The sequence below is a fragment of the Cylas formicarius genome, unplaced genomic scaffold, assembly GCF_029955315.1.
Source record: "Cylas formicarius isolate icCylForm1 unplaced genomic scaffold, icCylForm1.1 PGA_scaffold_8__14_contigs__length_24414737, whole genome shotgun sequence".
In the NCBI taxonomy this organism is placed as follows: Eukaryota; Metazoa; Arthropoda; class Insecta; order Coleoptera; family Brentidae; genus Cylas; species Cylas formicarius.
In genome coordinates, this window is record NW_026844361.1 from 22869536 (window position 1) to 22897281 (window position 27746).

Below are 27746 nucleotides of genomic sequence, written 5' to 3' on the forward strand. Positions count from 1 at the left end.
TTCCGAGGGACTTTATCAAAGTGCAGGTGAGGCGAGGATATACTACAATAACTCGAATATCTTGACAACTCGAACGAAACATTTGGTGTCAACTTCGATTGGTGGAATTTTCTAGGGGAACCCCCTAATTACGACCGATCTTAACCTGTCTTTTTAACTTATCTATGCAAGAAGTTCAGTTTCTGTGCTTGCTAAGTTCACTTATATGACTTACCAGTTAATACTAAGTGAAAAATACTGCTCCTATTCAATTATATTAAAGACATTTAGTACTTTAAACGCTTTGTCTGTTGATCAAAAATTCAAGGTTATAAAAGTAGTGGAAAGTGGCTCTAAAAATAAAGATGCAGCTGTAAAGTATGGGATTTCGGCAAGTACAGTGTCTACAATTTTGAAAAATAAACATTCAGTCATCACCGCAATGGAACGTTTCCAAGAAAACAAAAACAATAACATTAAACTAATGGATTGTGTTGACGACGTAACTACCGCCTGGAATATCGACGTTAAGCCTGAAACAATTTCCAATTGTTTTAAAAAAGCCGGTTTTGGTCAGTATACTGAATGGGAAGAACAAGATGGGGTTCCCTTGACTTTCCTAAGTGAACGCCTGAAAGAAAAGCTCGGACCAACATTAGAGGTATAGCAGAAGGTAGCACCATCAACGATTTGAAAATTCGTTGATTGTCTTGCGTTCCTATTTGAAAACCAGTGAACTGACTTTTTCCAGTGAAAGAGTAAACTTTAATATGTACATACATATATATGTATATGTGCATACATACTATGTTTATATATACTGGGTACATATACAATACATTTGTATGTACATATTTTATGTAAATATTGGGTTGTTCGGAAAGTCATTTCGTTTTTTTTGGGGAACATGAAAGACAGTTTTCGTATAATGAATATATATTTTATTAAATTATATATTGGCCATTCTGGTCCGACACCTTTTGCCATCTTTCTGGCAGTAACATAATTGCCCTCTCATAAAAGTTTTGGTCCTTGCTGGCAAAAAACTGGTTCAGGTGGTTTTTGACATCTTCATTTGAAGTAAAGGTTTTGCCATCCAAAAAATTCTGCAGGGACCGGAACAAATAGTAGTCGGAAGGCGCCAGATCTGGAGAATATGGTGGATGTTGCAGTACGTCCCATTCAAGCTGTAAAAGTTTTTGGCGAGTGGCCAAACTTGTGTGAGGTCTCGCATTATCCTGGTGCAACACTACACCCTTCCTGTTGATTAATTCGGGCCTCTTCTCTTTAAGTGAATCATTCAATTTGTCCAGTTGATGACAATAGACTTCTGAATTAATCGTTGTATTGTCCGGCAAAAGCTCAAAAAAAACGATTCCTTTGACATCCCACCAAACGGAGAACATCACCTTTTTTTGGTGAATGTTGGCTTTTGACACGCTTTGAGCCGGTTCATCTTTTCTGCTCCATGACCTCTTGCGTTTAACATTGTTGTATACAACCCATTTTTCGTCCCCAGTAATAATCCGCTTCAAAAATGGATCATTTTCTTGACGTTTGAGGAGCGAATCACACACGTCAACGCGACGACACAAATTTCGCTCCGTAAGGACATGGGGCACCCACACATCGAGCTTCGAGGTTAAGCCCATGCCTTTCAAATGGCCATAAACAGTCGAATTCGACAAATTTAATCTCTCATCGATCTCTCGTGTGGTTATTCGCCGATTTGCATCAACTAATGCCTTTATCGCATCTTTGTCAGCTTCGACCGGCCTTCCAGACCGTGGTGCATCTTCGACATCAAAATTGCCGGATGGAAATTTTGCAAACCAGTTCTGGCACTGGCGTACTGTTAACACGCCTTCTCCATACACATCCGTCAATTTTTTTCTCGCTTGGACAGCATTTTTACCTTTTCTGAAGTAAAAAAGTAAAATATGACGAAAATGCTGCTTATTGCTCTCCATATTTAAAAGGGCACCAACCAAAAACTACTGCGTAGAATTAATAGAACTTTTTCACACACAAGCCTTGCAATATCAGCTCTCAAGACATATAATGGTTATGCGGCTTAAGTGTGAAGTTGGTTTCGAAAAAACGTAATTAAGTCCTCTGACGGGAAAAAACGAAATGACTTTCCGAACAACCTTATACATACATATAGATGTACTACTATTTCATAATTTTCGTTTTTTGTTCATTTATGTAACGTATAACCCATTTGAATGTTGAATGAATGAATAAATGTTCATTCGCAAAAAACTACATGCATTTGTAGTTTTTATTGATAACTCGAAGTTTTGATACCTCGAAATTTTAAATTGAACGTCAATTGACCACTTTTTAATTGACAAGTCAAAAATGTTTTAAATAACATCTTGCATTTGTATTTTATTATGCGTTTGCGAGGTCCAATTTACCTATACCCCTCTTTAAGCAATAATCGAATTCGATACTTTGCGATTCGCGGAATCCCAATAATAATATCGACTCCATTTATTTCTCAGAATACGCGACGGCGGTATAACGCAAGATATAAATAAATATAAATAAATAGCAATTCCGCGACCCTATATATGTATATAAAAATACAGCGATTTGCGTGATTCGATGATTTTTAAATGGGCTTGTTGGGAAAGGCATTTATTTCAAAACCCATTCTGGCTAAGTGGTTCCAGTAGAGAATCAACAATATGACTGCTTTTTCTAAAATATAGTCAAATTATAACTAAATAAACTAAAAACTAAAAAAAAAAAACAAGACTATCATATGAGGACCATCTTAATAAAGAACTAGAAAACGTTGTCAACACCAACGACACTGACAGGTACTGGCTCGATCTCAAGCGAGCCTTTACAACCACAAACGAAAAGTTTCTCTTGAAAGAAAAAACAACAAGTAAAAACAAGTGGATGACCGAAGATATCCTAAAACTGATGGACGAACGAAGGTAATGTAAAACCCAGAACGATTACAACAGATATGGAGCTCTTCAAAGACGAATACGAAATGAGATCAGAGCGGCAAAAGAGAAATGGCTACATGAAAGATGCCTAGAGGCCGAAGGCCTTTGCAGGCTTGGGGATAGTTTTCACCTTCATAAAAAAGTAAAAGAAATAGCGGGGTTATACAACAACAGACCGCTTAGCCTCATTAAAAACCAACACAATGAAATAGTGACAGAACCTGAGGAGTTGCTGCAGGTATGGAAAGAATACACAATTCGTCTTTTCAACGACGATAGACCAGATAATCCCCCAATAGAGATATCTACTCTCTCAGGACCGAGCATACTGAGGAGCGAAGTCACACATGCCATCAAGCTGATGAAAAATAACAAAGCTCCGGGCCCCGACGATATGTTCTCAGACACGCTTCATTTAGTCAGCGAACAAAACTTGGAAAAGATCGTGACACATTTTAATAACATCTATGATTCCGGACACTTCCCAGCGGACTGGCTCCGCTCTACGTTCGTTGCAATGCCAAAGGTGAACAGCGCAACATCATGTAAGGATTATCGTCTCATTAGTTTAATGAGCCATTTTCTAAAACTTTTTCTCCGAATACTTCACACAAGGCTCTATCGGAAATGTGAGGAAGTGAGTGGGGCTAGTCAGTTCGGATTCAAGAGCGGGTTTTGAACTAGAGAAGCCATATTCAGTCTTCAGACGTTGGTCCAAAATTGCCAGGATCAAAGAAAGGATGTCTCAACAATATCCGGTACGCAGACGACACCGTGATATTGGCAGACAATGCACAGGATCTCCAGAGTCTGCTAACGCAGGTCAATGAAGAAAGCACAATATTAGGCTTAAAAATTAACATCAGAAAAACCAAGGTTTAAATACCTGGGATGCATGATCAATAAAGGATGGGACCCGGATCAAGAGATAGGATGTAGGATCGAACAGGCTAGGACAACCTTTTTGAGGCTCGGAAAATTCATTACAGACAAGAACTTGAACTTTGGCCTCAGATATAGAATGGTGAAATGCTATGTCTGGTCCGTCCTCCTATATGGTGTCGAGGCATGGACACTGAGGGCACGAACCATCAACAAAATTGAGGCTTTCGAAATGTGGATTCTACGACGTATGTTAAGGGTGTCTTGGGTCGATTACGTGAGGAATGAGGATATCCTAAGAAGAGCCGGCCTGGCAGAGCGAGAACATCAAGAAAAGGAAAACAGGATATCTCGGACATATAATCCGAGGAGAGCGATACCACTTTCAGCGTCTCATTCTTCAAGGCAAAATTGAAGGAGGAAAAAGGGGAATAGGCAGAAGAAAGTTATCGTGGCTAAGAAATATCCGACAATGGACAGGGATAAGTGACTTCCAAACGCTACAGAATGCTGCAATTAACAGAACCATCTGATAAGAAGGCGATGAACGCCCACGCAGGAATCTGCTTGGCACCTGAAGAAGAAGAAGATAACTAAATAGTTAATGGAAAATTGTACCTCGATATCTTATCCCTAGCTTAGAATATCGAAGATAGAAAATTTGAAACATTAATTTTAAAAATAAAAAATTTAACATATGAAGTTTTCAAGACGATAAAATTTATTTGTTCTTTTCTTTTGTCAATTTAGACTTTCAAGTGTGTTTGGGGCTCGATTTTCATTTCATTTCATTATGTTTTTTTGTTATGGTATCTACGAAAATTTCCCAAAGCACCCTTTTACGTAGAATATGACAATTTAAATATAATATTTTGAAAATGAATACTTAATAATTATCAACAGATAAATTGATTTTTTTATATGGCTTATCTTGAAGAACCTTGCACATACATATTTTGCTCAAGTCTTTGATAATATTTTTAGTTATTATTTTATCTGCGGCATTGATATTTTCGTAGGGAAGGTTACGATTTTCCGTGCAAGCCTTTACATTTCACTTTGCGTCATTTGCTTTCTAAACAACGATTTCCACACACTTAACTCGCCTTTCTATCTATCTACCGGCGGCCATGTGGGTGGAGATGTTGATGATGATTCGTCAAAATTTGTACTATAAGCGTAGGTAGGACCTTTATATATCTTGTAGCTACATGCTATGTTCAGCTTTATGGTTAACGTTAACTATCTCGAAAAATAATGATTTTATGGTTGTAAACAAATATACATATAAAGTTTTGGTGAATCAAAAAAGTGGCGTGGAATTTGGCGAAAGCACGAATTTGGTAGTAGCAAGAAACGTTTATTTAGCGTAATCTAGTCACATAACAAGGACTCGTCAAATAGTTTTAAATTACTACTTGCTCTCCCGTCATTTTTTTCCAATTATTGATAAAGTAAACATAGGCTTTGTACGGTGGGTCCGTATTACTAAAAACAATTGCGTACTGGTAGTTGTCAAATTGTGATATTGTGTCAAAAGACTTGTGTGGCGTTCAAGGTCATGCACTTTTCTGAAACTGTGTGCGTTTTCATTTCGGCCATCTTAACGTTGGTTAACATTGTAGAATAAAACCGTTGCGCCTTGTAATTCCTAGTAACTGCCCGAACTTTTCTTCGCAAACTGACCATCACTATTCATTAGTTAGCAATCTTCGGAAAACGTCTTTCGAGTGGCTGCTTGTCGGCCGTGGTACAAATTAGTTACTTTCAACAAATTTGCTTGACGAAATAGACCAAAACACCACGCGCTACCACCCGTAACCACAATTCGACCACTACCGGTGCTCCGTATGATGGTCCAAAGCCAAGGTGTTTTAAGTTTGTTTCGAAAAAGATTATGCTATATTTTAGAAAGTTCTTTTCAATGATTCAAAAATATGCAGGGCGCCCAACATAAAAAATTAACTATTAACTATTAACTATTAGTTTTAAAAATATTAAGAAGGTTAAGTTTTCGTTTAACAACTTCCTATTTGGTCCACACTGTATAACTGCGGACGTAATGCGGGACGAGTCCGCGTTGCAATCGGCTACGATAATTATTCAGAAACTGGTTTTACAGCGGGGGAATCCCCAAAACAAAACGATTAAAACCGTCGCATACCCGAGCCATAAGAACTTTATGGCCAAAAAAGACCCTCCGCCAAAAAGAACCCCGAAGAGATGTACGGCCAGTTCGTTATTAAATAAAAATTAGCCTAGATGCGAGTTCTCGCTATAATTGCAAAACTTTTAGTCTTTCGATGACTGATGTGTTGCGACCGTAATTCGAAAAGCCTTCACCCAAATTCGATTAAAATTACCCACGATCCGGCTCGACCGCCGTTTCCTTATTTTAATATTATTTCGGGCCCCGCGGGCCCGCGACTTATTGAATATTGTCCGATTTTAAATGGCCCCCGCGTCGTCGCATTGAGCCGCCATCAATTTCCAGCTAATCCAACTTAATTTAGGCGTGATCTGAGGTCGTGCGGCGTTTCGTTGGACAAATATTCGGAAAAGTTCATTGTCAAACTAGAATCGAAGGCTTATATATTTCCATAATCGCGACGCGGTTCCGTACGAACCCGCAGAAGGGCCGATTTTTAAAAAAATCCAAATAGGAAGCTTTAAAAAACAACGGACTTTAACGCCTAACCAACGGCACGTTAAAAATAAGGAAATTGGCCCAAGTGCTCGTAATAATTTGCGGCTGTTTATAGGACTACCGCAACTACCGCAAATACATCGAAAAATAATCCAGACAAGCCATTTCAAGGAAGGGCTGAACATATAATGGCTGTTTTTTTTCGATGTATAGAACTTTAAGTTCGCATTACGGTTCAAGATGGCGACCGATTTAATAGCTGTCAAGTGATTTATTCTCAGTTTGGTTTGGCAATTCGTCATGAATAGACTCACGATTGAACAACGCTTGCAAATAGTGCAATTTTATTTCGAAAATAATGGTTCTGTGCGGAATGCGTATCGCGCACTACGTCCGTTTTATCGTCGACAAAATCGTCCATCAGAGCAGTTAATTCAATTAACCATTACTTTACTCTTATTGATAACTCGCATCCCCAGAGACGCCGTACGGTGCGTACAGAAGAAGCTATTGCTGCTGTAGAGAGTAGCATTGAGGAAGACCCGAATGAGTCCACTTTATGGAAGATTTGGCGGAAGGATCTTGGTTTACGTGCTTGCAAAATCCAACTCGTGCAAGAATTGAAGCCAAACGATCATCAAGTAAGGCGTAGATTCGTCGAATGGGCCCAAAACGAGATTGCCGTTGTTCCCAATTTTCAAAAGCGAATTTTGTTTAGGTTGAATGGCTACGTCAACAAACAAAACTGCCGCATTTGGAGCGAAGCTAATCCTCAAGTGTATGTCGAAACACCGTTACATCCAGAAAAACCAACTGTTTGGTGCGCTTCATGGGCTGGTGGAATCATTGGTCCGTACTTCTTCAAAAACGATGATGCCAGAACGTTACAGTCAATGGTGATCGATATAGAGCTATGATTACTAACTCTTTCATTCCTGAATTGAATAACCATGATGTCGAGGAGATGTGGTTTCAACAATACGGCGCAACATGTCACACAGCTCGTGCCACAATCGATTTATTGAAAGACACGTTTGGTGACCGCCTAATTTCACGTTTTGGACCTGTGAATTGGCTTCCAAGAGCTTGCGATTTAACACCGCTAGACTACTTTCTATGGGGCTGTGTAAAGTCATTGGTCTATGCGGATAAGCCACAAACGCTTGCCCATTTGGAAGACAACATTCGCCGTGTTATTGCCGATATACGGCCACAAATGTTGGAAAAAGTCATCGAAAATTGGACGTCCAGATTGGACTACATCCGCGCCAGCCGTGGCGGTCATATGCCAGAAATCATATTTAAAATGTAACGCCACAAGATTATCTTTCGGATAAATAAAATTCATGTCAATCGAATAATCCATCGTTGTTTTATTGCAACTTAAAGTTCTATACGTCGAAAAAAAACACCCCTTAGAAGCAGAAAATTCCTAAAACAGCAGCGTTCAGCGTTCGAGTTGTAAGGCAAATCCAGTAGTAAATTGTAATAAAGCAGTTGAGCCAGAAAGGAAAATACTACAACATCCAATTTTCAACCCCATGCAGAAGGGACAAAAACTTTGTTTCAACCTCAGCACTAGTAGGGCCCTATCCAAATATAGGTATCCAAAAATAAGTAGTGTACTAGTGATAATAGTGAAGTAGCGGAAGACAAAAATAAAAAACCCAGTTTAGGGCCATGTTTTTGACATTTTAGAAAATAATTAATATCTAGTAAAAGCTTAAACTATATATCATTTTAAATTAATGAAAATGTCTATGCGCTGATAAAGGTCATATTACTTTCGAAAGTTGTAGGAAACTGATTAATACAAGAGTTGATTGTTAAGTTGTATATCTTAAAATTATTTTTAATTATACGGGGTGGCTCGAAAAAGAGTGGCGAATAATACATACACGTTTTTCCATATTTTAATTTTTCTAAAAAAATACTGGTTTCTACACATATTTTGTTATCACATATTTGATATTAGCGTTATTCAAGGATGACGTAAAAGATATATCCAACGGAATTTAAATTCGACGCTACAGGGTCAAAATAAACGAATATATGATAACTTTGAGTTGAAAAACCTCGATTTTTCTGAAAGATCTTACAAAAACCTACTACTTTTATTAAGTATGTTTATTTTTTAATGTTTTCATATTTTCCCAACTTTTCGAGTTTTATTTTTTTCAAAGAAACTTCCACAGGCTGCTGTAATACTATTTACAAATCAGTCCATTAAAGAAGCCAACAGGATGATTGGCGAAACGTTAGCTACTTCGACTCAACAAAAAACGACGCAGGAATCAAGAAGATTTGTAAATAGTTTTCCGATATTTACCCTTCTTTCTAGGACTGTTGCTATAATGTTGGTTGGCTACGTCATTGCTAAATGTAAATGTTGACCATCAAACTAATTTGTTCCAGTGAAAAATAATTAAATTAAATTAAATAATAATACACGATGACTTAATAAAATGTCGAACCGTCGCCATAAGAAAAAAGTACAGTGAACTCTGGTTATAAAGTACCCTCCAGGGATCAGAAAAAGAGTACTCTATAATCGGAAGTACACTATAAAAAAAACACACAAAAACAATTATGCAGGTAACCAAAACTAATAAACACTAATATACGTACTAAAAAACGAAAGAAACTAAACTACCTAAACTAAAAACTTATCTATTTATATAAACTTTACAACATACAAGTAAAAATACATACTTTTCTCTTTTTCAGTAAAAAAATTCGTTATTATTGTTTTTTTTTATTTTTTCTCAATACAAATGTAATATCTTCGATCAGTTACGTTATATTACATTACATTACGTTATATAAAAAATTTGTAACAATTTTCATCAATGATCATTTGGCTGTAAAACTTCAGTAATAATATCATTATCCGTTAATACCTCAGTTGTTATTAAATTATCATCAGCAGTTTGGAAAAAGCTTTCCAGCTCAGGAAGATACATTTTAATGTTGGTTAGATCTTGGCCGCTATTACACAACCAATTACTCCATCGTCGTCATTATTTTTGTACTTTCAAATGATACAAAAAATAACTACGTCTTGAGGCATTTCATTATGCCCTGATCCATTGATTGGACGACTGAGGTGCTATTTGGAGGCCAAAACTCTAACCTGATATTTGAAAGGATCAGATTTTTTGGATGAGCTGCACAATTGTCAACCAGAAGCAATATTTTTCTATTCTGACGTTTTGGTTTTTCATTCCAATCCTTTAAATAATTACAAAAAATTGCTGAAGTCACCCACCCTCGCGACTTATAAATGACCGGTAGATTTTTCACATTTTTCATGCATCTATATCTTTCATATTTACCAATAACAAGAAGTTGGCATTTTTCGCTTCCTGTCAGATTTGCACAATCCGAAACGGTGTACGTCAACTTCCCCTCCTTCTCCTCTAAATTTAAGAGTACGATCTAGAGTCATCTCGTAAAACAGCCCAGTCTCGTCACCACTGAAAATATCCTCAGAGCTGTAATTTCGTGCAATGCTGCGCCACTTCAGCGCAGCTTCTTTATTAACATCTCCTGCTTCATCAGATATTTTTCCGTTGTGACGAACTTTAAAATCCCCTAGCTAATTCTTTCGATTGCAGAACTGGACCAGTTATTGCAATATCTTCGGATCTTCGAACTTGAAACCATCGTAAAAGGGCTTTATCTACATCTGAACGTACAGGATTTCTAATTTGGTTTAATCCTGTGCGATTTCCAGTTACTTGCTTGCTTGATCTTTTCGCAATTACTCTAAATGCCGCCTTACCGATGACACTTTCAATGCTTCTGCCGATCTCTATCTTTTCTTTTAGAGTTAAAGACTTGCGCCGATCCGCCATTTTAACAACAACCGCACCTTTCCACCGGACACGCACTTTTCAGAGAAAACCTTGCAAATGATCACTGAAAAATCCCCGATTTTTTCGAGGAACCAACGCTCGATAATCCGGGTTTCTAACCAGAACAATAGTGAAAAAAAATATTGTACTTTATCATTGTAGTAGAAGTTATGTATGATACGTAATACCCGACGAAAAATCAAGAGCATTTTAGCCGCACCAGTAAAATATGTACGTAAAAAAATAAAGATACTTGATCAAAATTGACATATGTTTCACACTTCTTGTGAATCTATAAAGTCAATTATTCAAAATTGTGTTGAGGAATTCTAAAAAATAAGTCAAAAATCGGACTTATTTCAAGAAATTCCTTAAAATACCCTTTTGAAAAAATACGTTACTTGTGGCCTCTTTCGAGTTTCCGCGTTTCTATTTCAATCGTTTACAATTTCCTTTTAAAAAGCCGTGCAATCATACATAATGAGTTTGAAAACGGTTCGCCTCATCTACCACCGTACCAAACGCCAGAATTGCCCGTCATGGCGTCCATTAGACTACAATATAAAAAATCGTTTCCTAGATACCTACAAACCCATAAACTACTTGATGCTGGCGGGTCAAACGCTGCCGCGAAAAAAAAAATGCATTTCTCTGACGCCTCCTTTCGCATGCAGCAAACGGGTAACCAGGCTAGAGGATATGAATTCGAGGTACGACGAGACGGGCTTAAAACACACCTGTTTGATTAGGTTTTTTCAAATACATAAAATATATGCAGCCAACCAGTTCCATCGATAAAATAATATGATGTGATAAGATGTAATAATGTGTGATATTATCACATCTTATCCCTCAATCCCACAATTTTAAAGAAAATGCATAGTAGATGGCCGTCTAGTTTAACCTAAGAAACTCACAGATAAGGTATGTATGTACATTTATAGTGTTTGTTAACCAACAACCAGACTTTTTTAAAAAAATAAGAACTAAAAGTTTAGATTTTCACGAAATTATATATTTTTACATGACAATGCATACCGAAACATGGCCATAAAACCTTATTTAATGGTGTTGTGAGAATTTAAGTTCAATAAATCTAATTGATCGTTAAGCAATACATTTCACGTGTTGTGAGAATTTAAGTTCAATAAATCTAATTGATCGTTAAGCAATACATTTCGGTAAATTTAATTTTGTACTTTTTGTGGCTGTATGTAGAATATCAACATTTTTGACGACAATTTCGATATTTTACATACAGCCACAAAAAGTGGAAAATTAAATTTATTGGAAGCCATGGAGATCAACAAAATGAGACATTCAAACGATCAATTGGATTTAAATACCTCTCCTTTATTGAACTTAAATTCCCACACATTAATTAAGGTTTTATGGTCATTTTTCGGTATATATAGTATCAGGTAGTTTGTAAATATTGCATATGATAAAGACACGGTGTTGCCGAAACAATTGTCATGTCAAAATATGTAATTTCGTGGAAACCTGAACTCTTAGTTCTTATTTATTTTGAAAAATGGATTTTCATCAAGTAAAGGACTGTAATTTCATAAAGATATTATTATCATCTTTTAAGAATTTGTTTAGAGCGGTTCTGTTTTATTGCCTTTGACATATAGAAAATTTTAAAGCATATGAGAGGCAGTAATGTCCTTTCTGAAAATTGGCCGGGATGCTGCAACCGTGGCAAGACATATTTGTAATTCCACTGTGACCAGCGAAGTTACCAGCCTGATCCCATATTCAATACGTATGGCCTTGATAGATAGAAGGATGAGTCGGTCACCACAGCATAGAAGTTACTAGAAACTGCCTCCGACAAGCCAATGTAATGCGACGTCTATTGCATGGAAGAACCACCACAGGCAGATATGGACCAATATGCCGCGAAGCCTTACTGAACTTCAAAATTTACTTGCAGGTGCAACTCGCTATTGAATTTTTAAGTTCTTTATTTAAATCGTAGAAGGCAACTGCGATGACAGCTAATGCCAACTGAAATCACATTGGAACACGATCTTTTCCGGACGTTTTGTTTTTTTAATCGTATTATTTCCGCATTTGTCACGTTTGTTGCGTTTTCACGGTGTCATTTGACCCGTTTGCTCTAAAGCAATTTATCTCCAATGAAAACAGAGGTGATGTAATTATAAAACAAAACTTTCAGAAAAGTCAATTTTGATATTGGGTCCGGTTTTTAGTGGCCAGTTTTTTTTTACGGTACTTCTCAAAATATCAATAAAATATATTAACATATACCGTATACGTGTACACCCAGGTGCAAAAAAATAACTTGAATTTACTTAAATGCCGAGTTAGAAGCAGTAATCTTGTCCACAATTTCGCAGGCATCGAAATGCCAAGTCCGCTTCGAAAACAAACATCTCCGTCGTTGCCTGGCAACGCAATACAATAAATATTGCGAAAGTGCGTTGCGCTTAATCTCGTGGCTTTTTAAAATTTAGCCCGTGCCTGCGAGTGCCCAATATACAAACGAGCAAGAACGCTCCATTAACAACGCAAAAAAAATGAAAGTTGTTGTTGAGGTCAAATTAATGCTATAATCTAATTCTAATTAATTGATTTATTGTGATAACGGTTGTACCTTGACTTTTGGCGGCTACACACGCGGTACACCACAGAATGTTGAACACGGATTTTTCAAAGGAGCGTTCCCAGACAACAAAATATTGGGATGGGTTAGATTTACACATATAGCTACTATAGATATAGAATCGCTCAAAATAAATAAGAACTAAAAGTTCAGATTTTCACGAAATTATATATTATTATTAATTTGATAAAGACACGGTGTTGTCGAAACAATTGTCATGTCATAATATATAATTTCGTGAAAATCTGAAGTTTTAGTTCTTATTTATTTTGATAAATGGATTTTCATCAAGTAAAAGCCACCTCAGTTCAATTATAGAATCCCTGCTCATGCCGATAACACAGGAATTTATTGAATTTTTTTTTAAAAGGTTCAGTCAACGTGCGAGATTTAAATCTCGTTGCTATGCGGTATTCAACAATAAGTTTGGATGTAATATTTTTGCGGCAGTATTTCTCTCAAAATATGAGCAGATCCGTTTAAATCTTTACGTAAAAACGAGTTAAGTGTGTGGTTATCGATGGTTCTGTGCGGAATACATATCGCGTACTACGTCCATTTTATCGTCGACAAAATCGTCCATCAGAGTAGTTAATTCGATTAACCACGGAACGTCTTCGCACCACGTTTACTCTTATTGATAACTCGCATTCCCCGAGTCGCCGTGCGGCGCGTACAGAAGAAGCTATTGCTGCTGTAGAGCGTAGCATTGAGGAAGACCCGAATGAGTCCATCCGCCATCGAGCACAGGAATTGGATCTGTGTCCATCCACTTTATGGAAGATTTTGCGGAAGGATCTTGGTTTACGGGCTTACAAAATCCAACTCGTGCAAGAATTGAAGCCAAACGATCATCAAGTAAGGCGTAGATTCGTCGAATGGGCGCAAAACGAGATTGCCGTTGTTTCCGATGCGATGAAGCTGCCGCATTTGGAGCGAAGCTAATCCTCAAGTGTATGTCGAAACACCGTTACATCCAGAAAAACTGATGATGTCCAGAAGATGTGGTTTCAACAAGACGGCGCAACATGTCACACAGCTCGTGCCACAATCGATTTATTGAAAGACACGTTTGGTGACCGCCTAATTTCACGTTTTGGACCTGTGATTTGGCCTCCAAGATCTTGTGATTTAACACCGCTAGACTACTTTCTGTGGGACTATGTAAAGTCATTGGTCTATGCGGATAAGGCAGAAACGCTTGACCATTTGGAAGACAACATTCGCCTTGTTACTGCCGATATACGGCCAGAAATGTTGGAAAAAGTCATCGAAAATTGGACGTCCAGCCGTGGCGGTCATATGCCAGAAATCATATTTAAATGTAATGCCTGAAGATTATCTTTCGGATAAATGAAATTCATGTCAATCGAATAATCCATCGTTGTTTTATTGCAACTTAAAGTTCTATACATCGAAAAAAACGCCCCTTATATAGTAGCTATATGGTTTCATGGTAATATTGTACTAAAAGTGCCTTTATATTATAGCATTCTTTTGATTGTGCGGTCAAAAGTAGTTTCTGTCTCAATGTCTCAATGTCTAAATAAGTTGAAATTTAAGTTAGTTAACCTCACACAATTTCGCAAAATATCCATGGTTTTTGGCTTCGTTTGGTATTTTCAGAGTTGTTTTATAAATAAAAATTGCGTCTAGTTGCCTACGCCATTTCGAAATATCAGATAACTCAGCTTTGTTGTAGTAGTGTTATTTTTTTGCAATTGATCAAATTTGGATAGTAGCAGTTTCCCTTTACTCGTATGTCATCTTTGGCTAGATTTGACCAAGTAGATGTCGTTATAGTAATTTATTATCAACTTTTCAAGTTTCTGAAAATTTATAAAAATGTTAATAGTTGTTGCAGCCCGGACGTTTTTAAAAATGCTCTAAATAACAGACTTTGAACCAATATCAAAATATTAAGTCAAAAATGAAATAATAGACCAGACAGAAAAACAAAACCAGACCATATTGGCAGCTTCAATAAATTATCCGTCATTTCTAAATTTCGTATCCAAGCAGAGGCAATGAAACCAAATTCGATGAGAAATTAAAAATTACATTTCCTACTAAGTTAAAACATACGGCCTTCCCTTCAAGTTAACCAAGCCATAGCCTTTTATAACAAGAGTTTTTCATAATTGGGATATAAAAGCTCCCATAAACGGAAACTCACGGTTTTACCAATTTTACCCGCCTAAATTACGTTCAAAACATCATTTGTCTATATTGAAACTTTCCTTTTTCAAAAAAACCTATTTTTGCAGCACTAAAATTTTAGTCAATTAAGTTCAAGTTAATTTTAATAATAACAAAATTTCTGAAGATTTAAGATACAATTAAAAAAAAAATATGTTTGTTTTTTATTAACAAATTAAAAAATTCCATCTTTTTCCGTTCAAGTTACCACTTTTTTTAGTGCCATGTTTACATTCCAAAATAGCTTCGATAAGGAAACTTCCACCCAGTATCAGTATCAGACTCGACAGTAGGTTGAGGACAACTTTTGTTTATTGTTTGATTATTAACAATTAAGGTGTCTTTTTTGACTCGCAGATGAGGCTATAATTTTTTCCTAATAATCTTAAGTAATGTATAGAACGAATACGAGTATATATTTATATAACAAACATGACAAACAAGTTAATGTAATTTAAAATAAAAGAGAGTATACGTTAGAAAAATCTCGGTAAACTTTTAACGTTATTTACGATGCTCTCAGGTACGCTTCGAATTCTTTCAGGCTGTAGAAAGCATTGGCCGACAGGAGCCTCTTGATGTGTTTTTTAAATTGATTTATAGATAAATTTTTTAAGCTTGGAGACAGCAAATTATAATAATATGGTCCCGCGTAACTTAGTGATTTTTTATAAAACATATGGTTGAGTTTTGCGAGTATTGTAACTGTGGATATCAGTATGCTTCCTATGTGAATATTTATTTTTATGTGTGATCAAAAGTATTTTAAATAGGTAAATACAAGGCATTGTTAATATTTTGAGCTGTTGAAATGTCTCCTTGCATGATTGCCTCGGAGGAAGTTTAAAAATCAGCCTAAGTATTCTTTTTTGCTGTATAAACACTCTCTCAGCATCATTCACTTGTCCCCAGTTGACAATATTGTGTGAAATGGAAGAGTAAGCAGACGCGTAGTAAAAAGCAATTAGTGCCTTCTCAAGAAATGAATCTCTAATTGTTAATATTGCGAAAAAGGTTTAATTTAGTTCATTGCAGACATTGTCAATGTCCCGTTCCCACCTCAAGGAGCTATCAATATAAGAACCAAGAAACTTCGTGGTCTGATTTATTTCCGATGGCGAACCAGCAAAACTGATCGATCAGCCAGCTAAAGGTTTAATGTACTGACCAGTAAACTCAACCACGACTGTCTTTTCCACATTCACGATCAAATGATTTTGCCTACAGAAGTTATTAAACTGTGAGACAACAAGAGATACATCATCCATCAGCACTTCTGCATCTCTTCCAGAGACAAAGACGGACGTGTCGTCCGCGTACATAAAGACACGACGGTCACTGTTGAGAAATTCCGGCAAATCGTTCACATATAAAGTTCCCCCCTGAGGCGTGCCCAGGCTGACGCTATAAAGGTCTGAGTACGTTCCATTTATTTTGACACTTATTTTCCTATGGTTCATATACGATATGATCCAATCATTGATAGGCCCCCTGATGCCCAAGCATTCCAGCTTCCTATATAATATAAATTTAATTTTAAAATGTAACCATAATCGTAAAAGTAAAACTTTTACAATATTCTGTACCCTATAGCCGAAATAACCCTTCACAGCAGAAGGGACACCATCGGAATCTCTTTCAACGTGCAAAATTTTCCATTTGCGAAACTTTCCTCGGTTTTACGCGTTCGAGGGTCGTTGGCGTATAGGAACCTTGAGGCACCCCCGAGAAAATCGCTTACGAGCGTCGCATACCGCTCAAGATTTCGCAAGGCTAACGAACATTCTTGCGGCGTAATACAAATGGTAAAAACAAATAAAAGCGAGAATCTCGCGGACGGGCCAAATGCAGATATGTTACGCCTGCCTTAAGTAGGTCTCTCCTCTTTGAAGTGTGTCGTAACACTTTCTCGGTGCCGACATTTTCATTTCTCTTATGTAACGATCGTCGAGAGGTTGGTTGCATTCGTTTAGTAAAACCCGCGTCGCGTTATTCGCATTGGAAACTCCGAGTTTAAGGCTATACTAGTCGGGTATACTGGCCCCACAACTAGAAGGGAGTAATAGAAAAGTCCACGTCGATAATACCCTTAATAATCCCTACGAGCGGATGGTTCGTTTGGAATAAGAATTTTTATATCATCGAGAGATGAAATCGTCGCGGAAGAGAGCATTTAATAAGGGCCTGCCATCTCTTTTGAGATTTCACCCTTGGGTAGAGGTTCTGAAAACAATTTCATTATTAGTCCCTTAAGGACTCTATTGTATTAATTTTTCTTGTTAAGGACATATTGGAATTAAAAAAAAAGTTTTAAGCCTAGAACCCCCGCAGAAGCAGAACGTAGATTGCCTCATTTGCCATTTTAAAAAATTCAAACATCAGTCAGAATTTCTAAGTCATAGTAGAATTTATACCTCAGAGTCAGAGTTTTTAACACATGACTCAATTTATGGAGAACAAATGAGAATTTAAGTTAACATTAAGATTCAATTTATTATGTGTGAGAGTTTTAGTTAGACGCTCCACAGTAAAAACAGCGTCGATAGAAGGACCATCTGTTTAACTTTTAACTTTAACTTTTAACTTTAACTTTTAACTTTAACTTTTAACTTTAACTTTTAACTTTAACTTTTAACTTTAACTTTTAACTTTAACTTTTAACTTTAAGTTTTAACTTTAACTTTTAACTTTAACTTTTAACTTTAACTTTTAACTTTAACTTTTAACTTTAACTTTTAACTTTAACTTTTAACTTTAACTTTTAACTTTAACTTTTAACTTTAACTTTTAACTTTAACTTTTAACTTTAACTTTTAACTTTAACTTTTAACTTTAACTTTTAACTTTAACTTTTAACTTTAACTTTTAACTTTAACTTTTAACTTTAACTTTTAACTTTAACTTTTAACTTTAACTTTTAACTTTAACTTTTAACTTTAACTTTTAACTTTAACTTTTAACTTTAACTTTTAACTTTAACTTTTAACTTTAACTTTTAACTTTAACTGTTAACTTTAACTTTTAACTTTAACTTTTAACTTTAACTTTTAACTTTAACTTTAACTTTATAGACAGTTATGGAGACTAGGGCGCAGAAGATGTTGTCAGACATAGAAAATCCACAAAATATACAGGGTGTTATGTTTTTTTTTGTATTTTTCTTCGTTATCGAAGTACAGGGTATTTAAAATATAAAATTTGGTGCACATAATAAATTATTTTAACACTTTACTTTGTGTGTCCATTTTAAACTTTAGTACATAACTTCGCAAAAATAAATAATAGGCGCCTCTCCAGCATTCAATATTTTTGTCTTATCTAACGTGTAGAGTATCTAACGTTGTAAGTAATCATTGCTTATATCGCTTAATTATCATTATTTTGATGAATTGAAAAAAAGGAACCGTATGAAATTTTACTTTTTAACACCCTGTATATCGAAAACCAAGCGATGTTAGCTCAAAAATTCTCGTCCTTACTTTTGTCAGAGGGGTTAGGAAACACCCTGTATATAAATAAACGGTGCAAAGTCCTCAATATCCCTCGAACTCGACGCTTAAAAAGCCCGGAAGTAAATAAACTGTCACCTTAGCAAAAAAAAAATGATCAAAAGCGAATTCACGGGTATTATCGTCGACGCAATAACACAATTTCTTTCGCGCTGATGCCGTGAAAAATTGAATCGTCGCAAAGGTGAACGGCCACAGACCGTTGCGAATCGAATTCGAAAATTAAGAAATCGCTATGTTATATATAATACGTGCCGATTTCGGAAAATTTCGAGAGCGGCCCGTCTTCGCCGTCAGGCAACGGCGATTTAAATTACTCCGCTGTTTTTTTTCTTGCGATTTCCCGATAACGAAGCGCAATTATCGATAAGTTTTTACCCCGTCAAAAAAAAAGCACTTTGCAAGTGCCGTAATTAAATTTAACGCAATGCAATAAGGAGAATCTTCACGTAGGTCGGCGTAAAAAAATTAACTGCGCGGCAATTACAAGAATCATTATGTAATTGACGATCAGGAAGTGTGTATATAAATTTTTAATTATTGTTTTTTTTTTCGTTAGATATTGATGAATGTTCGTGGCTGTTTCGTCGCCGGTTTGGAAAGCATAACAATTTTGTTTACAGGAACAATATCGAAATTGTCGGCGGACGCTGATATTAGAATACGAATCAAGGTTTTCGACCACGACGAGCATAAATAAAATTATCTGTTTTGGAATATGGAAGAAATTTCCACTAGAACTCGTCAATTATTGATGTCTTCCCGTGTAACTTCGAGGACCGCAAAAACACAGGATTATTCAAAACCAAAAAGAAATCAGGAAATGTCAGTATTTTACGAAATGTTTATAATTATGTATTATTTATTCTTAGCATTTATTCTTTACTTGCTTTCCTGTATGTCTCTTTTTTATGTCCCCTTACGGCATAATACATAAGTGAGGAGTGAATGAGTGTGTAAGTAAGAAAATGAGAACATTTTTCGAAATTGATGCAAATATTTACATTTACGTTTACTATTTCTAGTGTCTCTCAATGTCCCATATAAAAATAAATTCCAACAAAAAAGGAAGTCAGCTTTCATGTTGTTATTGCCCTAATTATTATATTTATAGCATTTTTTGATTTTTTCAAATAAATACTTGAATGCAAGAATACCAACGACATTTAGTCCACTGCTAGGCGTATTATAAGATGACGCTAGTTGTAAAATTGTCAACGATAAAGTAATTCTCTAAATAATTTGCAATTTCCTTGTACTAAATCTCAAAAAAATTTTGTTTAATGACTCTTGGACGACAAAGTAACGCACAGAATCGAAATACTAATTAAAGAAAAAAATTACAATACGCTTCGGGATAATAACCTGAACAAACTGTATTCAAACATTTTTGTTAAATTAAAACTACCTTATCAAAATCGTCAATGTTGTCTAGAAAAGTAAAAACGAATGGTGTATGGTAACTTTGTAAACCTTGTTGATAAGCATGGAAATTACTCTTTTTTAGCGTGGTTTTTCTTTTAGCAAAGTCCTTGTTAATTATATAATTGATGAGCGCTGATGACCTACACGCCTACTAGCATTTTTCGCTTCAATACGGATCGCACAAAACGAAAACGAAACAAAATTATTTTCTTTAAACCTTAAAATATACGAAAAGTATCCTTCACCCAAACATAATGCCTTTAAAAAAATGGTAAACACCTATATACATATTTTGAGAGTTGACTAACCAGAGAACTAACCAAAATTAACCAAAACTAACTGATGTATGTATGTTAATGTAATGTAATGTAATGTTAATGTTAATGTAATTTAAATTAATTTACTTTTTATTTGTCGAAAAGCGAGAGGTTGTTTAAGGGCGCGGGAGCCTGAAGTTTTAGTAGTCACGGAATTACGTGCAGTAGCTCCACTCTCCGGAATTCCCTTTGGTTTTGAATGACCCTGTATAACGCGGGCGTACACCTGCCGCATCACGTCGTCGTCAGCACTCGTGACATTGTGATTTTGGGTTAATACGGATGAGATTGCGCGAAATTGGTTCAAGAATCCGGTCAAGGTAACGGACCGGCAAATCTGCGACTTTCGTCTACGGAAACTAGATACTAACCAATCTGCTAAAACATACAGAATTTAATGAATCGAAAGGGGGGCCTACATTTTTAAGCGCCGCCGCGCGAAATTACGAAACTAGATTTGCGCGAGAAACGAAAGGCAAAGTTATTTAGAAAGAGAGTTACAATATGTCGCGGAATTTCTCGGACCAGAACGACCTTTAAAAAGAACAAAACGGTATTCTCGTCCATATTTCATCCTCTTTTATTATTATTTTATTGTTATTTATTATTATTATCTAATGCTAGCGATGCATATGGGGTGGCCCACAATGTCATGAACATAATATAAAAGCCTGACATCCAAAAACAGGAAAAAAGTTCTTATAAGGGGTGTTTTTTTTCGATGTATAGAACTTTAAGTTGCAATAAAACGACGATGGATTATTCGATTGACATGAATTTGACATGAAATATGATTTCTTTCATATGACCGCCACGGGCGGCACGGATGTAGTCCAATCTAGACGTCCAATTTTCGATGACTTTTTCCAACATTTGTGGTCGTATATCGGCAATAACACGGCGAATGTTGTCTTCCAAATGGGCAAGCGTTTGTGGCTTATCCGCATAGACCAATGACTTTACATAGCCCCACAGAAAGTAGTCTAGTGGTGTTAAATCATAAGATCTTGGAGGCCAATTGACAGGTCCAAAACGTGGAATTAGGCGGTCACCAAACGTGTCTTTCAATAAATCGATTGTGGCACGAGCTGTGTGACATGTTGCGTCATCTTGTTAAAACCACATCTCTTGGACATCGTGGTTATTCAATTCAGCAGCAAAAAGAGTTAGTAATCATAGCTCTATACCGATCACCATTGACTGGAACGTTCTGACCATCATCGTTTTTGAAAAAGTACGGACCAATGATTCCACCAGCCCATAAAGCGCACCAAACAGTCACTTTACTCCACATGCGGCAGTTTTGTTTGTTGACGTAGCCATTCAACCAGAAGTGCGCTTCATCGCTAAACAAAATTCGCTTATGAAAATCGGGAACAACGGCAATCTCGTTTTGGGCCCATTCGACGAATCTGCGCCTTACTTGATGATCGTTTGGCTTCAATTCTTGCACGAGTTGGATTTTGCAAGCACGTAAACCAAGATCCTTCCGCAAAATCTTCCATAAAGTGGATGGACACAGATCCAATTAATGTGCTCGATGGCGGATAGACTCATTGGGCTCTTCTTCAATGCTACGCTCTACAGCAGCAATAGCTTCTTCTGTACGCACCGTACGGCGTCTCTGGGGATGCGAGTTATCAATAAAAGTAAACGTGGTGCGAAAACGTTCCATGGTTAATCGAATTTACTGCTCTGATGGACGATTTTGTCGACGATAAAATGCACGTAGTCCGCGATACGTATTCCGCACAGAACCATTATTTTCGAAATAAAATTGCACTATTTGCAAGCGTTATTCAGGCATGAGAAATTTCCGAACCAATCTGAGAATAAATCACTTGACAGCTATTAAATCGGTCGCCATCTTGAACAGTAATGCCAACTTAAAGTTCTATACATCGAAAAAATGATGATGATAGGGGTTAGTGTCGGTACATGTCAATGTTTCTGAAACACTAACATCGGTGGCAGAAATTAGCGTCCCATTCTGAACGCGAGATTAATTGTGCTTGACGAGTGTCTCTTTGACTTTTTCGCTTTGACTCGCCGTTTTAAACATAAAAATTATTGCATTAATAAAGCCCTTCTCGAGATGAATTTAATTATATTATTTTACTTTATTTGTATTAATTTTTCACGGAATAGTGAGTGAAATTTAAAGTTTCAACGCTTCAATACACCAAAAAGCATATTTTTCTTGACTTTTCGGAATATCTTAGGATTTTGGAGTATTATTTCGCAAGAATTTTAAAAAACAGTTCTATTATTATAGTACATAAAATTTATGTACAGATTAGTAAAATATGTTTTCTACTCTAAACGTGCGCAAAGTGTCACTTTAATATGTCAGCTCGGTTAGCAATGGTCACGAGTCCACTCCGGACATTTCCAGTACTTTAGTCACGGGTTTGGAAGGACTCGTTCGTTTACGAAGCACTCGTTCCGCTTATGCTAAATCAAACTCGTGACTAAAGTGGCGAAAAAGTCCAACAGGCAAACTGAATTAATCTGGCTTTCTGCCGTCACAAACCCCACTGATAAGTATTTTAGAATATATGTCATCAGGTCATCATGTTTTAAGTAAATGCGAGTTAAATTACGGGAGTATTTCAGTGAACAAGGGTAAACATAATTTCAGGGCAATTTAAGGTATTTTAGAATATTTTCCGGAGTTTAGGAATGTTTCAGGGTATTACGGAAAAGTTAATTGATTGGTTTCAGAATTTCAGGGAATTTAGAGGATTCAAATGGGACCACAATGAAGAAAATTGTGAGAAGATAAGATTCATTCTTTTTATATATATTATATATATTAAGGTATCGGTCTGTGCGCGTAGGTTTTCTGTAAACACAATGATCCAACGTCATGATAAGAATATCTAAAACTGGGAGGGTGTTATTAGTTTCTATTTCAATGGTAAAACGTTAGTTAGGGTGTATAGAGTCGAAATGTCTAAGAAAATCTACTAGGAATTCCTGACCACCCCCTCAAACAATATAAGATCAGATACAGAGTAGAACGCTAGCCAGTTTCAGTCAAGCTCTGAAGAAGCCATCAGGATGATTCACAAAAACAACAAAAACTGACGCAGGAGGAATCCAGAAGTTTTATAAAAAGGATTACAGTAGCTTGTGGAAGATGCTTTGAAAAATTAAGAGGAAAAAAATAAAATTACCTTTTTTTTATGAAAATAAGTTTCTGTAGCCCAAGAAAGAGCGTTATGGTAATTGTTTGTAAAATAAATAAATCAAATATTTCATGATAGTTCATGATGCATTTACTGTAACAAACATATTCGGCATATTTCTAGATGTATATTATAGCCTTCGTTGTATTGTGTGTATGTTTATACATACGATAAATGTTTCGATATATCAAGTTCTCGCGTGCAGTTTCACTATTAGGTAATTTGTTGACATGTTGTATTATATCCTTTCTGAAGCGGACAAGAGACGACGGTTTAATAGGGCTTTTATTCAGATAACTGCTTTTATATTCCGACTCGGGTACGCTTGACTATTTTCGTTGCACACTTTGGACGTAACAGATAAAATAAATAATCCTTTTTTATGTACAACATTACACCTTCTTCTCCAAACACCTCGGGGTTATTTTTCCGTCAATATTAATTTCTAAGAAACATGTTTAACGACCGTTTGTGGATGTACCGCGAATTTTTACACCGTAGATCCATCTGATGCCATTTGCAATAGAAAATAGTCAATAACATCAATCGAAAACAAAATAATATCAATACAAAAACTTAATTAACAATTATTAATTTTTTCAGTGGTAAAGTAAATGAATTATTTTCGGCAATAGAAATGATAAAAGAACAATGTCAGCTATACACTTTTTTTATGAGAGGCTGATAAACTTAATCTATACGGGGTGAGTCTTTTGATTGATCTTTCTTAACAGGAAACAATACGTTTCTCTTTAAAATACTGAATAATATTAAAAATTTTATCTCAACTAGGTTAAATATTTGAACCCCGGGGTTCGATTCTGGGTCCGATATTTTTTATTTTATTTATTGACTAATTTGCAGCTTTCGCAGATGCTGTGTCGTCTTTAATGTCGTCGTAAATGTAAAATGTCTGTCAAACAAAGTTATGTTCTGAGACAACTAAAATCAGTTCTAATAATCGAACACTTGATTTGAGGTTTATTTTGCTAACGTTGACGCAAGACTATATGACATCTGTTTCTCGGGTTGGTCGACCCACGCTATGATTGCTTGAAAAGATTTGTAATTATTTAAAGCTTGTCAAAGTTGTATTATATAGTTGTATTATAAAGTTTTTTATTAGAAAAAAGTTTCATGGTATAAAATTAGTACAAATTATTTATAGGAGCCGTGTTTCGTAGTATCTTTTAGGTTAGTGTTAAAAATAACTTTTCCTATACAAAATATTATTGTCCATGGAAATAAACGTATTGTATTGTATGTATTGTTTTGTATTACTCATTGTTGCGCTGAATCAAAACAAATTTCTTACAATAATCAATAAAATTATCATACTTTTAATGTGACGTAACAGTAACCATACATATAAATGTATAGATTATATTTATGGCCTGTTCATAGATATAAGAAAGTGACCAATTGATTATTACCGAAAGTTTCAGAATTTAAATTCCGTAATAGAAAATTATTTTATACCTACCTGTGTTTAATATTCTTTGGTTTCCTATACTACTTAGTTTAAGTTTATTAGTAATCATTCTTATTTCCTGTGTAATACAGCGTGTACTGAATAAATATGTGCGAGTCTAGTGTATCTTAGGGGATGCTCCCGCCCAAATGCAGTAAACACTATTCTATTGAGACTAAGGAACTTATAAAGAATATTCATTTGACTCTCATTGAACGTAGTGCCAGCAAGCAAGCATCTTTAGAAGAAACGCCCATATTGACGAAAATTCCAACATCAACTGTATGGAAAATTGTGAATAATCCCATTTCAGCGAGGAAAAAAAGAAGCGATGCTGACATTTTCTCGAGTGTAGATGAAAATGATGAATGATGATTATTTTAAGTAATTTAAGTAGATTTAAACTAAATACATACATAAATAAATAAATATTGTTTAGTATCTTTCCTAACAAAAAGCCCAAATAATTAAATTCTAAGCAGAGTACGGACCTGTTCGACCATATTTCCTTAATTCGTATCAGTTAGTCACTTTCTTATATCTATGAACATACTTTACCTATCAGTTAGCGAAAAAATATTCGTATCCGAGTGGGACTTTAAAACAAGAAACGAACTAAAGCGAAAAGTTGTGGTTTTGTTTTATTCGGGACTAGTTCGTGTTTAGTTTAACTCCGTTTAGTGGAAAACCGGCGTAACAGTGTCTAAAACCACCAGAAAAAAACGCTTGACCATCGTTTCGAGGCGACGCGCTCCTTATCCTCGAGATAAACTCTTCTCCCTGAACAGTCGATATCTCTGAAGAGGCTGCTTCGTTTTTTTTTTTGGAAACGTCGCATCCTTGACGCCGCAATCGACGAATCCGCGCGGATTTTACGACGAGACGACCTCGGAATAATTAGTAACTCGCCAAAATTAAACAAAAATGCGGTCCCGCGACTTCAAATAATATAATAAATATTCGTATCCTGTGTTTGCGTCAATTCGTACCCCCCCCCCCCCCACCCGCAAATTTTTTTTTACCTAAATATCAAATCTGCATGGTTTCGGGCGTCCACTAAAACGTCCACATCGTCGTCACGGGGTAAAACGGCCGCACGTAAAACCACTAAACAGGGGAGAGTCAACACCGGAGTTCGTAAAACCTCATTATCGTCGCAGCAGACGGACGACACACACACTCTCGTCCCGATTAAACGTATATTTATGTCCGAATTAATCGGCGAACGGCAATTAATAAGAATAGTCGAATAAATAATTGGCAGGTCGCGCGAAACCTCTCTGACGATGACGCGTAACGTTTCGGATCGAGACGTCGTCGTCGCGGCGCATTTCGCCTCTCTACGGACCGATCGGTGTTCACGGAACGCGCGGAAGAAGAAGAAACCGTCGTCCGTCGCGGGCCGCTTTGATTAGCGGCGCGACTCGCCATTTTAGCACACGGGAGAGGCGAGATATGACGGAGAAATGGCAAGTGGGGCCCCGGCGCGGTTTAAGGGTTACGACACACGTGCGGGACCGGCCGCGGACTTAGGAACGCGCGTGTGGCTTGTCCTTTAAGCGCGGACCCCGACGGCCATTTGCGATTTTCTGCCATTGTGGACGCATAGGCCCGAAATTTTGACGATGAAGTTAAAAATGCGAATATTACACACGTCTTTTGTAATATGGAGAGTATTTTTTTGAATATTAATATTATTTAAAACTTTACTGGATTTGAATATACCACTATCCTTAACCAGTGGTATAACAGCGACCCCGAGATCATATCAAATAAACTTCGCATCAAAATCGCTGATATTTGGGTTAAATTTAATAATTAAAGTTTATTACAAAACAAAAAGTGACATCGTGCTTAACGCCAGGCGTTTAATTTATGCTTGTTCGATATTAGTCCATATTTCCCTGAGAAAGTTTTCTATATCATGGAAGTAGCCTCTAAGCTACCCTTTGATTCCATAAATGTTCTATTTGGTTAAGCTCTGAACTATTCTCACTCTTCTCACTGAACTATTTCGTTTAATAACTGAGATAAAGGAGTGAATAGCAAGACGCTATGCATTGACAGACACCTAATAGTGTTAACGAAAATTCCAATAGCATCTGATAAACATTTTATCTAAAACTGGTTTTATATATGTGCCTAAAACATAAATTTAAATAAAATTATTTTGCATAACATCATTTCTGGAGACCTAGGTTACAGTTAAGATATACGTAGTTCGCGAGAAAATCAACTTTAGAGTCGACCCAATTTTTTTCGTGACAAATATTTTATTTATTTATTTATTTATTTAACTGCAAAATGCACATGAGAACCGATCAAACCGATCCACAAAACGGGCGAAAAATTTCATTTAAATTTATTAAAATTGTAATTGAAACAAGACGGAAAAGAGGGGTGGGGGAAGTTTCGTTGAGGAGGATTAACTTCTATTCTTTAAAAAAGGGGACAACACTAACATCGAAAACTGCAGGCCAATAAGTCTTTTAAACCACTTATATAACCTGTACACCAGTATATTAGCAGACAGGTTAAAAAGTCAATTGGAATTCTACCAGCCCAAGTAACAGGCAGGTTTTTGCAACTGGTACAGAACGAGCGGTTACCTTAAAAGCGTTAATTAAAAAAAACGATACATTACTATATTTGGAATACAACAGACCGC

The 27746-nt window shown here is 36.2% G+C and overlaps 1 protein-coding gene across 2 annotated transcripts in view; it reads right to left on the bottom strand.

Moving 5' to 3' along the window:
• Positions 1-27746, bottom strand: part of LOC132705842 (lysosome membrane protein 2) — a 75285-nt gene that overhangs the window by 45958 nt on the left and 1581 nt on the right. The window contains exon 1 of one of the 2 annotated variants that reach the window (XM_060676764.1): positions 26101-26432. The exons of the other annotated variant lie outside the window; for it this stretch is intronic. The gene's annotated coding sequence lies outside the window, so the exon portion shown is untranslated. Of the gene's footprint in view, positions 1-26100; positions 26433-27746 lie in introns of those variants that run through there. 2 annotated transcript variants of the gene reach the window in all.